Source organism: Stigmatopora argus, chromosome 23, assembly GCF_051989625.1.
Source record: "Stigmatopora argus isolate UIUO_Sarg chromosome 23, RoL_Sarg_1.0, whole genome shotgun sequence".
Classification (NCBI taxonomy): Eukaryota; Metazoa; Chordata; class Actinopteri; order Syngnathiformes; family Syngnathidae; genus Stigmatopora; species Stigmatopora argus.
In genome coordinates, this window is record NC_135409.1 from 3,345,549 (window position 1) to 3,358,465 (window position 12,917).

At 42.2% G+C, this 12,917-nt stretch overlaps 1 protein-coding gene across 3 annotated transcripts in view; it reads right to left on the minus strand.

Annotated features, from left to right (window-relative positions):
- The window catches only part of syt1a (synaptotagmin Ia), a 64,124-nt gene that overhangs the window by 49,018 nt on the left and 2,189 nt on the right, over positions 1-12,917 (minus strand). For 2 of the 3 annotated variants that reach the window (XM_077593504.1, XM_077593500.1), the window contains exon 3: positions 574-617. The gene's annotated coding sequence lies outside the window, so the exon portion shown is untranslated. The remainder of the gene's footprint in view (positions 1-573; positions 618-12,917) is intronic. The other variant, XM_077593501.1, reaches the window with a different exon arrangement.

The window sequence follows — 12,917 nt, forward strand, 5'->3', positions numbered from 1 at the left end:
GCGGCTCAAGACGACCGTCGAAGAGCGGCCGGCCAGCCGGCTAACCGAAACGTGACGCTTCAAATCAATCCGACTCAAATTGATGGAGGACAGCGAGAAAAACAACCAATCAGAAAAAGCGGGCGTGACCGATGAGGTGTCAGAGTGCGCTTGAAAGTCAGTCAAATTGGTGCTAAACGCTCTACGCTACAGTTGGGAATCGGTAAAAGTCAGCGAAGTGGAAAGAGAAGATGGCGAGAATGAGCGCAGAGGCCCCGTGATCTTCCCCCCTCCCCCCGCGTGTCGCGTATTAGATTGCACGCCTCCAGATCTCATTACGGCGAGCAACAGGACAACAACGTCTGCATGTCCAATGAGCAACGTGGCTCTCTGTGGGATGTACTCATATTGTGTGACTGGCGATAACAAAAACCAACACCACTTGGGCAATTGCTCTGATTTACAACATATATACACGGCCCTTTTTAAACATTTCTATTGATAGCTCGGACCTACAATTTAAGCTACGTTCGCACCGCAGGTCAATTTAGCCTCAGATTTCAAAACCTTTTAGAGTACAATGAAGTCCCTTACCTTGCGTCAGCTCCGATGGGTTCCTTTCTTGGCGTCGACGCCTGCTGAAAGACAAAAAAAAAAAAAAAAGCATTTCAAGATGGAGTCCATTCAAGGACAAGCCAATTTGAAATAAGGATGTGGGCATGTTTTAAATAACACTGCTTGGGCTTGAGGGCAGACAGACTGGGCTAATTAATGCAATTAATTCCATCTAAGCGCTTTCGGGGAAAAGACGACGTAGCGCCATTCCTAAACTGGTATTTGCGTGGCCTCGGGGGGAGGGGGGTGTTTGCTATCAGTTTGCTGCGATCTGGTGAATTCACTGGACGTCTCTTATCTCGCCGGTCGCCCTTTACGGCGATAGACGTCCCAACCATTTGAGCCAGGAGGACTGGTTGCTTCATCCGCTGGCAGCCTCCCACTTCAAATGGCCCTGATGCCGACCACTAAGAAACAACTAATCCGCTTGTAATGGTACTTGTAGCTAGGTAGCATATATAGATCATTTTAAGTGAGCCCAAAAAGGATTTTTGTCTGTGGCTGTGATGTTTTTCAATATTTTGCTGCTCTCTATTTATACCTTTCATAAATAGAATTGTTAGACTAGTATTCACTCACCCCCCTAATTTATGGATTTTCACAGGGTAATGATCTGCATGTTTTTTGGTGGGTAGACATCCCACGACGTAATGTGAATCGATGGTGGCCAATTTTGACGATAATTGTCAAGATGTCTACATTGCTGTATTTTGCCTTTCGAGATACAATCATTCATATTTTCATGTATGACATCTTGAATGTCTCTAATAAGAAGTTATTTGCTTTTCAACCGCTCACCAAAAAAAACATGTTTTCTTCCCCTCGGGTTGTTTATCCAGATTGCACATTTTTTTAAAGACCTTGTTTTGCTAGCATATTGCTTATGCTAATACAATTTATTAAAGGTCCTTATTCACTGAGAACGTGGAAGCAATCAAATCATTTCTTTTAGTTTATTTTAAAGAAAAAGAAAAACACTAATATTCTGTTTATTTTTTTAGTTTACTTTAAAAGGTATTTGAAAGAATATGCATTTTAAATCAAATTTGGGGAGGGAATCAGTCAAGGTAAACGTAGCAATGAATTGTCCTCATTATAACCAACTTTAACATCTATTGTCAAAATGGCAAAATGGATTGAACGTCTATCACGCTTGCGTTTTCAATACAAATTCTACCAATCAATGACCTTTCCTTCCGGGCCACGAGCACATCGAGAGCATCCTAAAAATACGACTTGGTCGGAGTTTATACGTCAGAAAAAAGCTCGTCGGAGCGCTTTAATCGAGTTTGCGTCACGAGCATATGGCCCGAGCTGTGCGCACATTTTGCTGCAAAGTACACCACAATTCAATTACGTGCGCAGGGAAACCTCGTTTGGGAGCGCCTGCTTCGGGACGCCAAAGCAGACGTACGAGCATCGTGGAAAAAAAATGGATGATTTTTTTAACGTCACAAAGAAGACCTTCAGGTTAAAGTTTGCGGTTAAAAAAAAAAAGTGGTCACATTCATTATTCTGAGCCAGCGTTGACCTTTTAGCGTCTCATTCAAAGCTGTCACGTCAAAGAAGAAGAAAAAAAACAAGAGTTGTCGTGGGCTCCTTTTTTCCGACTTTGATGGCGAGCGGGGAGAAAAAAAACCGAGCAGCGGGTGTACGACAGCGGGGGCCGGAGGTTAATGGCCGCCAATCAAAGCGGCCAAAGTCTATGTGATGGAAAGAAGAGGCGCCCGTGCTCGGCGGGTCACTTCAGTCATACCTGTATTATTGGCATTTTCCGCCGTGTTCCGCCTCCAGATTCGATTGCTAATTAGCCCAAATCATCAGGAAGGCGGAAGCGACGTCAGCTTGCTTCGTTTAAAAGGGGCCAATTAAGGAAAATTACGATTTTAATTGCCAGCAGTTATTTTAATTTTAATTGTGTCATTTATTTTGTGCTTCCGTCATTCCCCATACTTGAAGTTGTTGTAAAAACAAATAACATAGGCCTTTCCAATAATAATAATAATCTAAATACTAGCATTCATCCACAAGAGATGAAATGGGATTTTTTTTTAATATACGACGAGACGATTACAAACAACCGGGTGACACAACATCACCATTGGTGGGGAAATAACAAAGAAAATCAATGAGCAGTCACAAGGATAGGTCCCATGGGTGGAAAAAGGCGAGCTAAACTAAACCAAACCCTGGTTTTTGAGATCTCAAAGATTCTTTAATAAGTAAATCAAAGGTCATTAATCCGCCCCCCAAAATGATCTTTGCCTGTTTGTGCCACAAAAAGGTTTGTCATAGTCAACGTCTTTAACCCTGACTCCTTTAAGTCACTTTTAACGGCGCTAGACTTTTCGTATTGGCATTGTATTGGACAGCTAGTGCCGTCGATGGCACTGAAACAAGCTCATTCGCTAGCCTTTCAACATCGCAATAAGTCGAACACCTGATTGTTGAGACATTTTTGAATTAAGAGTCTTTTAATGAACGTGAGACGTAAAGGGGGTCACCCTCGGTGGCGTCAGGCGCCGTCATGCTTTGTCTCCGCCAATAAATGGCGGGGGGCCTCAAGCTAACCACAAAAGGCTTGATAGCGCGTCACACCGCAAAAGAGGCGGTTGCGTGACTAAAAAAAAAAAAAGAGACTTCAAATGCAAACACAGCGGCCGTCCAAGGGCAAGTGTCATCATCTGGCCGCCGGACCGTCTGAATGTCATTACGCCGATTGATTGGAGTGGCGCGTTCGAGGGCGGTCGGTCCACTTTGCCCAGATGGCCACGCTTACCTGCGCCATTACCGGGAAATACAAAAAAAAATCTAAACAACCAATTCTCCCTTCAGTCAGACGACAAAAGGATCGCCGGAATAGAAGATGAATGAAATATCCACTATTTGCTGTTTGCGCCACAATTTTCTTCAAATGATTTCATTCATCTTTTCAAATAAACATATTGAAAATGTATTCAACATTTTCATTTTTCATTTCAGTTTTTCCTCCATTCGCTGCCAGTCATCCCTCGTTTAAAATATTGGACCGAGTCTAGTATCTGTATCAATGCATTGCTAAAACGATGACATTTGTACCAATAATTAGCTTATGAGCTAAGGAGTGGCTAACCAAGCCATGATAGGAGTACTTTACATTCAAGTCAGTGCGCCGTCATTTCGTGATTTTTTGGTTGGGTTGTTTTAAAAGAAATATCGGTTATTATAAATGGTATCGATGCAACGCTAGTCTTTAACTCGCCACAAATAAGGCTCATCCATCAGCGCTCGATCGGCGACATCGACCACGCGTCGGAGAATGTATTGCGGACTTTCATTGTAGCTTCGCTTCCGTTTTTTTTCTCGCTTCCCTCTCTTCACGCAGCCTCGGGTGGAATCCTTAATGATTATTTATAATCCTTTTTGCATCATTTTAGGCCATGCGACGGGTTCAAATAAAATAAATAGAACGGAATAGCAGCTTAGCCCGAGGCCAACGACTAAACACATTCAGATGAGCTCCGGCATTGGGACAGAGTCACCGCCAAAGTGGGGAACCCATGCACTCATTGGGCGCCATTGGTGCCGCTGGGCGTCCAATCCATTTCGAACAATGACTAGAGAAATTGGAGAATATTTAACGTATTTTCTCGCATATTAGCCGCCTCCGTGTATAAGCCGTACTCTTAAAATTGCCTTAAAATCGCTGAATTTGACAATTTCTCTCGTATAAGCCGCCCCCTGATTCACAATTTTCACCTCCATATTCAAGGTATTAATAGGGAGTACAAATGTGTTACTTTGAAGGGAAAATCTTGAGAAAAATCATTGCATGTGGCGTTTTATCTGTTTATCTTTTCTCTATTTTGAAATAAATGACCGTATCAGCCGCATTGTCTTGCGTTATGGCGTTTCGTCTTTGTCACCTTGCAGTTTCGTGCATGTCAAGTCTAATTTGTGCGCATATAAGACATACCCTTGATTCAGTCATTTTTTTAGCAACATATACAGTGTATATGCGAGAAAATACAGTACTTTTTCAATGAGATGTTAAATTCACCATTTCGTCTTCATGTCTATGTATTTTGGGAGGTGGAAATGCCATAAAAATGAAATGAATATGGACTACTAAACCATTTTTGTCTTTTTTCATCAGTAAACAAGTAGTACGTAATGTAACGTGGATTCACCGTTTTGAATAAGACGCAGGGTGTCTGTCTCCGTCCCGTCAAGTCTCCAAAATTGAGCCGTGAATATGAATATCTGGCGGGTACAGTAGCGAGCGCTCTTCAATTTCCACATGCAAATGTCGCAGGTGGGCGGCCCGCCCGCCGTCCAAGGCGCCGCATAAATTACGTTTGCATGTCATCGCGAGCAGAAAAGGGCAGAATTACAAAGTAGGCCAGGGGAGCTTGATTGCACTTATTATTTTTGCTCGTTTTCGCGACGACCTGGCATAAGTCTTGGAAGACCCTCGGTGTGAATTTCATTCACAAGAGGCTGGGGAAGAAAAAAAACGCTCAAACGGAGAAGAATGAGGTTATTTATTTCACTGTGTGTGGCAGCACTTCACGAGTAGAATTACCTTTGTCGCATGAAAAATTTGCGCTTTTGACCTAACATTGCAGGTCTGCTTAATTTTTGGCTTTAACAAAGAAATGAACATATTTTCTTATAATTTGCTCTAACCTTAACAGGGAAATGCACATTTGGAGAAGCGGAATTGAATGGCTTCATCACTAATTCACATCCAAACCAGGCAAAAGGATTTCTTAAAAAAATATATACAGTTTAAAAAATACGTTTTAAACTCAGGAATAACAATATTTACAATTGAGGCTCAACAATAGAAAATTCTAGTGGAGAATTTTTTTTTTTTTTTTTTAAAAAGACACTTTACTATTTCTGTTTTTCCCCCCATCTCATTTTCTGTACTGCTTATCCTCGTAAGGCTCGCGGGGGTGCTATGGGCACCAGGCAGGAGACACACTGGATTGGTGGCCAGCCAATCGCAGGGAACAATGATATGAACAACCAATCATAGCTAGGGGCAATTTAGAGTGTTCCTTCAACCGGCTAGCCCAGCAACCAGCATACCCGGAGAAAACCCACGCAAGCCCGCGTAGAATGTGCAAATTTAATTAAAAATAAAAGGGGTGGGACTTTGATGTTTCTTTTTTTTTAATTCAACATGTGATCCAATCAATTGACTTAGTTTTTTCCTCAAAATCTATACAAAGGCAAATTCAAGATATATTCCATGTAAAGAATAACGAACAAAAGTTGATTCCCTCCTCCAATCAAGACGAACAGGATTTCGTCAATGCGAGTTCAACGAGAACAGAAAGCCATTCAAACAAATTAAAAGAAGCGCACAGGCGAGTGTGCCGAGCATCCACGCGGAAAATCCGCGCCACCTTTTCCCAGCGGAGGCGGGAGGAGAACATTTGAGTGCGCGTGACCTAGAAAACGCAGGCTACAAACGCGGAGAAAAAAACTTGCCGGCGCCAATAACCACGAGGCGGCTCTTCAAAAAACCTTCCCTGGCCTCCCGTCCAGCAGGTGGCGCTAATCATTTAACGGCGCCGACGCACGGCGGCGCAGGGGGTGCCGCTTTGACCTTTCCCGATGCCGAAAAGAGCACCGTCGGCATCGCCCGCTGCCCTTTTCAATTATTAACACGCTTGTTATGCCGGCGTTTGCGGACGTCGTGCCGAGCCATAAATATTCAATGGAGTTATTCTATTGTGAAGACTTTGTGCAACAGTTAACATTTGGATAAACGCAATCCGGCTAAAGATGATTGAAATGTGAATGATGACTTTTCGTTGACGGGTTAGCCGCTGATGGAGTTTCACAATTAATAAGTTACTAATGGACTACGAACTCTAAAATTTAATAGTACTTAAGAAATTGCCTTCATTTCCTCTTTGTTTTGAGATTAAATTAGTATTTAATAGTATTCTCGTTTCATTAGTTTTTCTTTTTTTACTCAGTATATTTAATTTAGTTTCACATTTTAAAAATGAAAAAGAGGGGAAAAAATCTTTCACTTCAAAAATGTAAAAAATGATTATAAGCCTCTAAAATGATGAATGAAAAAAAGGATAGGAACCGTTTACTATATTTATTCAAAACTAAAAATAGTTCCGAATAAAAATAGTAAATGGTACATATCCTTTTTTTCATTCATCATTTCAGTGGCTTACATATAAAACGATCGGTCACAAAATTAATTGTTGACGCTCGGTTTAATCGTTTCGAGTTGTTGTATCTTTTATTTGGTCTTACTGAACCACTTGTAAGTTGTTTGATATTTTATTTAGATGGTTTTGTTATTTGAGGTTACCAATGCGTGATTTGACGTGGACTGTCTGCGGTCACCGGGCGGATATCGGGTTTCGCGCTCGCTCCGTCGACTCCCGTCGAGGGCGATTATCCGGCGCGTTCGTTTGTCCCCGGCCGGCTTGTGTTTGGAGCACGCCTGCTTGTTGTTCAATACACGGCATTAGCGCTAAGTGAGGCGAATGGATGCAGACAGACGCACCGAGTTACGGCCAAACGTTTGGTTAGCATCGATGGGCCGCACGCCACTCGGCACGACGCCATTTGTTTGGCACGTGGAGGGACGGCGAGCCGAGCAAAAAGCAGGAAATGCGCGGGACCATCATAAGCCATCCCAAGTCCAAAGCCTACAAAGCTAAAAATGCCATAACAACGGTTTTCTATCCTCTCAAGACATCTAACGAGCAACTCCCACCATCAATCCACTATTTTTGAAAGGTAATTGAAAGAAACTGCTTCATTAGAGTCCCTTTACTCTTGAATATGATGACTAAAAACTTCATATTTTGAGTCTCGCCCACCAGATTTTACAACAATCTTTTTTCCCCATATAAAATCTGCACTGGACTTTAAAATGCTAGGTAGTAGCATCTCATAGTCAAAAAACATATATACATAAAATACACTTTGGTTCATTTTAAAACACGAAAAAAACAGTAAATAGTCTCCTTTTTTTTTTCCAAGGTGACCTTAAAGCCACTGAAAAATCTATGCCTTACGTCTGTCTGAGTGCTTCAATTCAGCACGACCAGAGATAACGCTTGTTCACCGCGTCTCTAAACGAAGAAAATCGATGCGCCCTCGTATGGATTGGGGGGGTTTAATGGCATGGCCAAGTGGAATTAACAAATGTTCAGCCTTTACAGCGCTAAAACAACACGAGGGTCATTAAATATCCTGCTTTTTAAAGCAGGGGTGTCTAAACTACAGCCTGCTGCCCGGTTTTGATTGGCCCGTTCCAAATGATGAAAATATCATTGAACATGGCTCACAAAAGAATCTGCACCCCAACCTACATTCTGTTGCATTTCTCAGCGTTGACACTAGATGGAGCCAAGACGTTTCAGTAAATTTGGTTTGACATAATGAACCAATATGAAAAAAAATATGAATCCAATGTGATAAGCTGAAAGTGGCCATGGGAGAAAAAAAGTTTAGACACCCCTGTTTTAAACTAGCTCATGAATGGCTGCCATTGACGGCGGTAAACATCCTCCACTTGAAATAGTGGAGTCTAACGGGATCGCATCAAAGGCAGTGAATGCTAACATTTTCAAAACTTTACAACAATGCGAGAGAGACGCTTGTCAGACAAAAGCGCTTGAATACTCTTGAATACACCTGATGATGATTGGCACCGTGACCGGACGTTTCGTCGGAGGACAATTCGTCGCCGGACACCTCGTCGCCAGACAGTTCGTCGACCGGACATTTCGTCATCGGACATTTCGTCGCCGGATATTTCGTCGCCGGACAATTCGTAAGGTTAGTGGTTAGAATTAGGGTTAGGGGATAGTGGTTAAGGTTAGTGATTAGGATTAGGGGATAGTGGTTAAGGTTGGTGGTTAAGGTTAGGGTTAACCTAACCTCAACCTCATGAACGATTGTTTTGTTCCATAAATAATTATTATCAACCAGGTAATCTCTCTCACAAAATTATAATCATGAGAGAGAGTTTTTACATTAGATTTTTTAAAGGAACTTTGACATTAAAATAAAAGGCAATAAATACAACGAAAAGGTCTGTCCACGAAATGTCCGTCGACGAACTGTCTGGCGACGAAGTGTTCGGCGACAAAATGTCCGGGTACCATTGGCCCCCCCCCCCCCCAAATGGTATAACGGTGAATCAGGCGAGGTTGGGACCCTATTTTTTTCCCGTTCCATTAAGGCTGCCGCTCTTTCCGCGCTGGACCGGCGGGTGAGAAAGTACCATTATCTTTTGTTTGTCAGCAGCGTGGTTGTCATGGAAATACAGCATTTAAAAGAGGACAAATAGCATCTTTTGTGCACTCTAATCAGCCATATTTAACTATTTGGTTGCCTATGACAACGATACATTTTATTTTTTACACAGTAACCGGGAAGAAAATAAATGGACCTTTTCTTTCATTAGTCTATTTATAGAATGTGTTGAAAGTATTTTTTTCCAGACGAAAGCTCACACCAGATCTACCCGAAGAAAAATCAATAAATCTGACTCATTGGCTAACACCGAGGGCGACAAACAGAAAACTTTTTAAAATAAATTCATTTTGAAAGAAGAAGAATGGATTTTTGTAAAATATTTTTTTTACATTTAAAAACAGGAGATTTAATTTGAGCTATTTTTCATATGTAAGTTTTAAAATGTATTCTCACAAAGATGGCATTGTTATTAATCAGCATTATATAAGAAAAAACATTAAAAATCAATAGCATTTTAAACAAAATGGAAAATGAATGGGATGTATAAGCATAGTAAGTGACAAAAGCACCAATTTTTAAAAGGGAAAAAAAACATCTTTAACCCCCTTAAATAACTATATTTCTTAAAACTAATCCAACAAGACAACACAATATTTTTTGAACCGGCTCGGACGATCACATTTCAACAATGGAATTGGACGTCTATAGCCATCAATGGCAGTTACAGATTTAAAAAGGCATGCTTACTCAACCATGCATATTTTGCAGTGAAAAGTACAAATCTGCAACGGTGAAAGGGACAGATACCGTGAAGGCCATCTCCACGGGGGAAAAACCCACCCAAAAAAACGAGCCCCCTTGAAATTCAGCCAGCGAGTCTGTCAAATGGAAATGTTGACATTTTTTGGAGTCTGCGGGCTTTTCAAAGCACCTTCCGATGACTCTAGCTCCCTTCCTATTATTTGCCGATTCATAATTGATGACTACATTATAATCGGTTCTATAATTGAGTCGACATTGCGCGCCGGCCGCTTTTGTTCTCTGCGGAGAGGCGGCGCACACGCCAGATAAAATGAGCGCCGGCCGGAATGACACCGCAGCTATTTTTTACCGGCGCATCATCCGTCGCGTTAGCATTTTCTGCACTTTTTGATGGCGCTGCGAATTTACCATGACGCATTTTTACTCGCCGTTTGGCGATCTGACGGCTTTAGAAGTCCGAGTCGAGACTTTGAACGTGGAGCGCTCAACGAAGGAACCGTTTTGTGCGTAGTGTGTTTAGAGACGAGCACATTTAGTACCTGCACACGCCCAAATGTTTATGTGTTATGGTTGTCGAGCGAGTTTTTGTTGTTTTATTTTCTTTAATAAAGAATATGTGAATTTCCTTTGTCTTCTTTAATAGTGGTTAAGGTTAGTGGTTAAGGTTAGGCGAACTGTCTGGCGACGAAGTGTCCGGCGCCGAATTGTCCGTCGACGAAGTGTCCGGTCGACGAACTGCCCGGCGACGAATCGTCCGGGGGCGAAACGTCCGGCGACGGACCGTCCGGGGACGAAACGTCCGGCGACGAAGTGTCCGTCGACGAAATGTCCGGTCACGGGTATTTCTTACTTTGTGAGTAGGAGAATTAGAACAAAAAAAGATGTTTTTCCATTGTAATATCCTGTTTTGGTGTTTTTACAGAGGGTGGGAATGGATTCATTTGAATTTAGTCCATTTCTATGGGGAAAAATGTTTTGAAATACAAGAAAATTGACATACGAGCTCGGTCCCGGAACGCATGAAGGTCGTATCTCAAGGTATTACTATATTGTTATTATGATATATTGCACAGTACTACTGTGGTCCCCACTGAGGCCACTCACTTCCTCCAATTGTCGCTTGGCCTCTTCACCTGACCGTGTCAATCCACCGCCACCAAAAACACACAAGCGCCAAATATCTCGAGAGCCCGCTAAAGAGTCCTTTCGGGAAAGCGGTCGGTAAACAGTCGCGACCCGGCCACCGTCTTTACTGTACGGACAGTCAACACCACTTAGCCGCCACGCGCCAGGTCGGGTCAACAAGCGCGCCTTCGGGAAGGGCGAAAGGCTAAAGTCGGAGCGGCGTTGAGCGAAAGGCTAACGTCGGCGCGGCGTTCTCTTGGGTTGGCAGGTAAGTTGAGGTGAATGTCCACAGAGAGAGCCCCGGGCATTTCCCGCAATATGGGTTTTTTGTTCCGGGATTGTGTTTTCCAGCTAGATTGAGGACTTTTAAAAGTAGAATGAGACAGAAGGTTTTGTGGGATGGGAAAGAACGGAGATACTCTGGCTTTAGTTTTTGGTTTTGTTTTAAGTAATGACTCTGGATCCACCCCATCATTTAAACTAGGTCATTGGTCAAAGGAGAATAGGACGTCGGACGTCTACTGAGAGGGAAACCTGATCCTTCCCTGCCTGCGATTTCCTGAGAAAATGCTTCGTTAAGACGGCTTAACGCGAGGAGACCGACGCTTGTCTGGCAATCAGAACAAAAAAAAGCCCCGAGCTGATGCAAAGTCGCTCATTTCAGCTCGTTTGCATATGCAATTAGCGCTGGCTTCCGGGGACGAGCGTGATCGACGGGAAGGCCGGGTCTGATTGGGTCGCTTTAAAGCAGGTTGCGATCACATCACCGGAGCACTTTTTTTTTTACCGTTTTGGGGGATTTTTTTTTTAATTGTAAAATGAATTAATTAATTTCTGTAAGATTGCGATTTCCCCCCTTTAATTATATTTTATTCCGCAAAAATAAAAACAAGAAAATGTCAGCGAAAATGATTTTTGTGTGTGGGGGGTGTTATTTTGTCAAAAATACCTCTATTGTATTTTAATTTAATTTAGTTTTCAGAATTTTGCCTTCAAAAAAACATTGGAACTTACATTTTTTTTTCCAAATCATTAAATTTTTCCACCTTATGTACACAGAGTTCATATTTCCCCAGGAAAAATTTGGACTTTTTTACTAATGACGAAAGCTTTGTTTTTTTAATCCCGAATTATTTGTGGAAAAACAATCTAGCGCAGAAATAAATATGACTTTCCTCTCTTTTGGCAAACAAACAACTAGAATGTTTATCTTTTGGGATCGGAATGACCTTCAATTGCATTATTATTGATGCCGAACATCATCAGGTAAGAGGCTGATTAAAAATTGGCGACCAATGGCTTGCTGGCGGCGCTAAGAAGTTCTTTAGGAGATAAGAAAATACTTGCGGCATTCCGCGGGAGTTGGGGGCATGAGTAAATAAGACGGCGTAAAAATGCCAAGTTTGACCCCAGGCTTTGGAGGAAAAAGAGCGTCCGGTCTCCCAAGTGTCAAACGGAAGCAGATGCCCGCTCATTTTGCCGGAGCGCTGCGCTAATGGCTGTTTAGCGGTTCGTGTTTGCGGAGAAAAAGACCACGGGCCGCTTCCAAGCTCACCCCGGACGTAGATGGGAAAAAAAGCGGGTGGAGGGAGGGAGCGGCAAATGGTGGCTGGCATGACAACCCACAGACCAGGGGGAGTCCGGGTTGCCATGGCGACAAATCAGGATGTTCACATCGGAGGCGAGTTTCAGTGCAAAAACAAGAAATTCCCTTCCCCTACTTACACAATTACAATTGGATATTATTTGTCGGGAACTTAATTCAATAAATGCATTCAACAGCTCTAGTCTACCTTAATTACAGTCATTTAATTCTCGAATTTATTCTGACATCAAAACATTGAATACATTCACGGTATTGATTTTAAATAAGTAAATACTAACTCATTCACTGCGATTAACAGCTGCAGACAAAAGCTCAAATACTATAAGATGAACTATACCGTACGTACTGCCAGTTTATTTGGATTGTTGATTAAAACATGTAATAATTAAGTGCAATCATCTCAAATAAGGAAATCTATTTTATTGATTGAAGAAATGACTTACATGCTCATTTCCATTTTATTGGCCATGCTTTTAACGTTGAAATAAAAATAGTGGACTTTTCCCATCCTATTTAGTTAGCGTATTTCCTGCTCCCTTTTGTGATCGTACTTAGTGGCTGCATTGGACGGTGATAGACGTCCAATCCGTGAACGGCC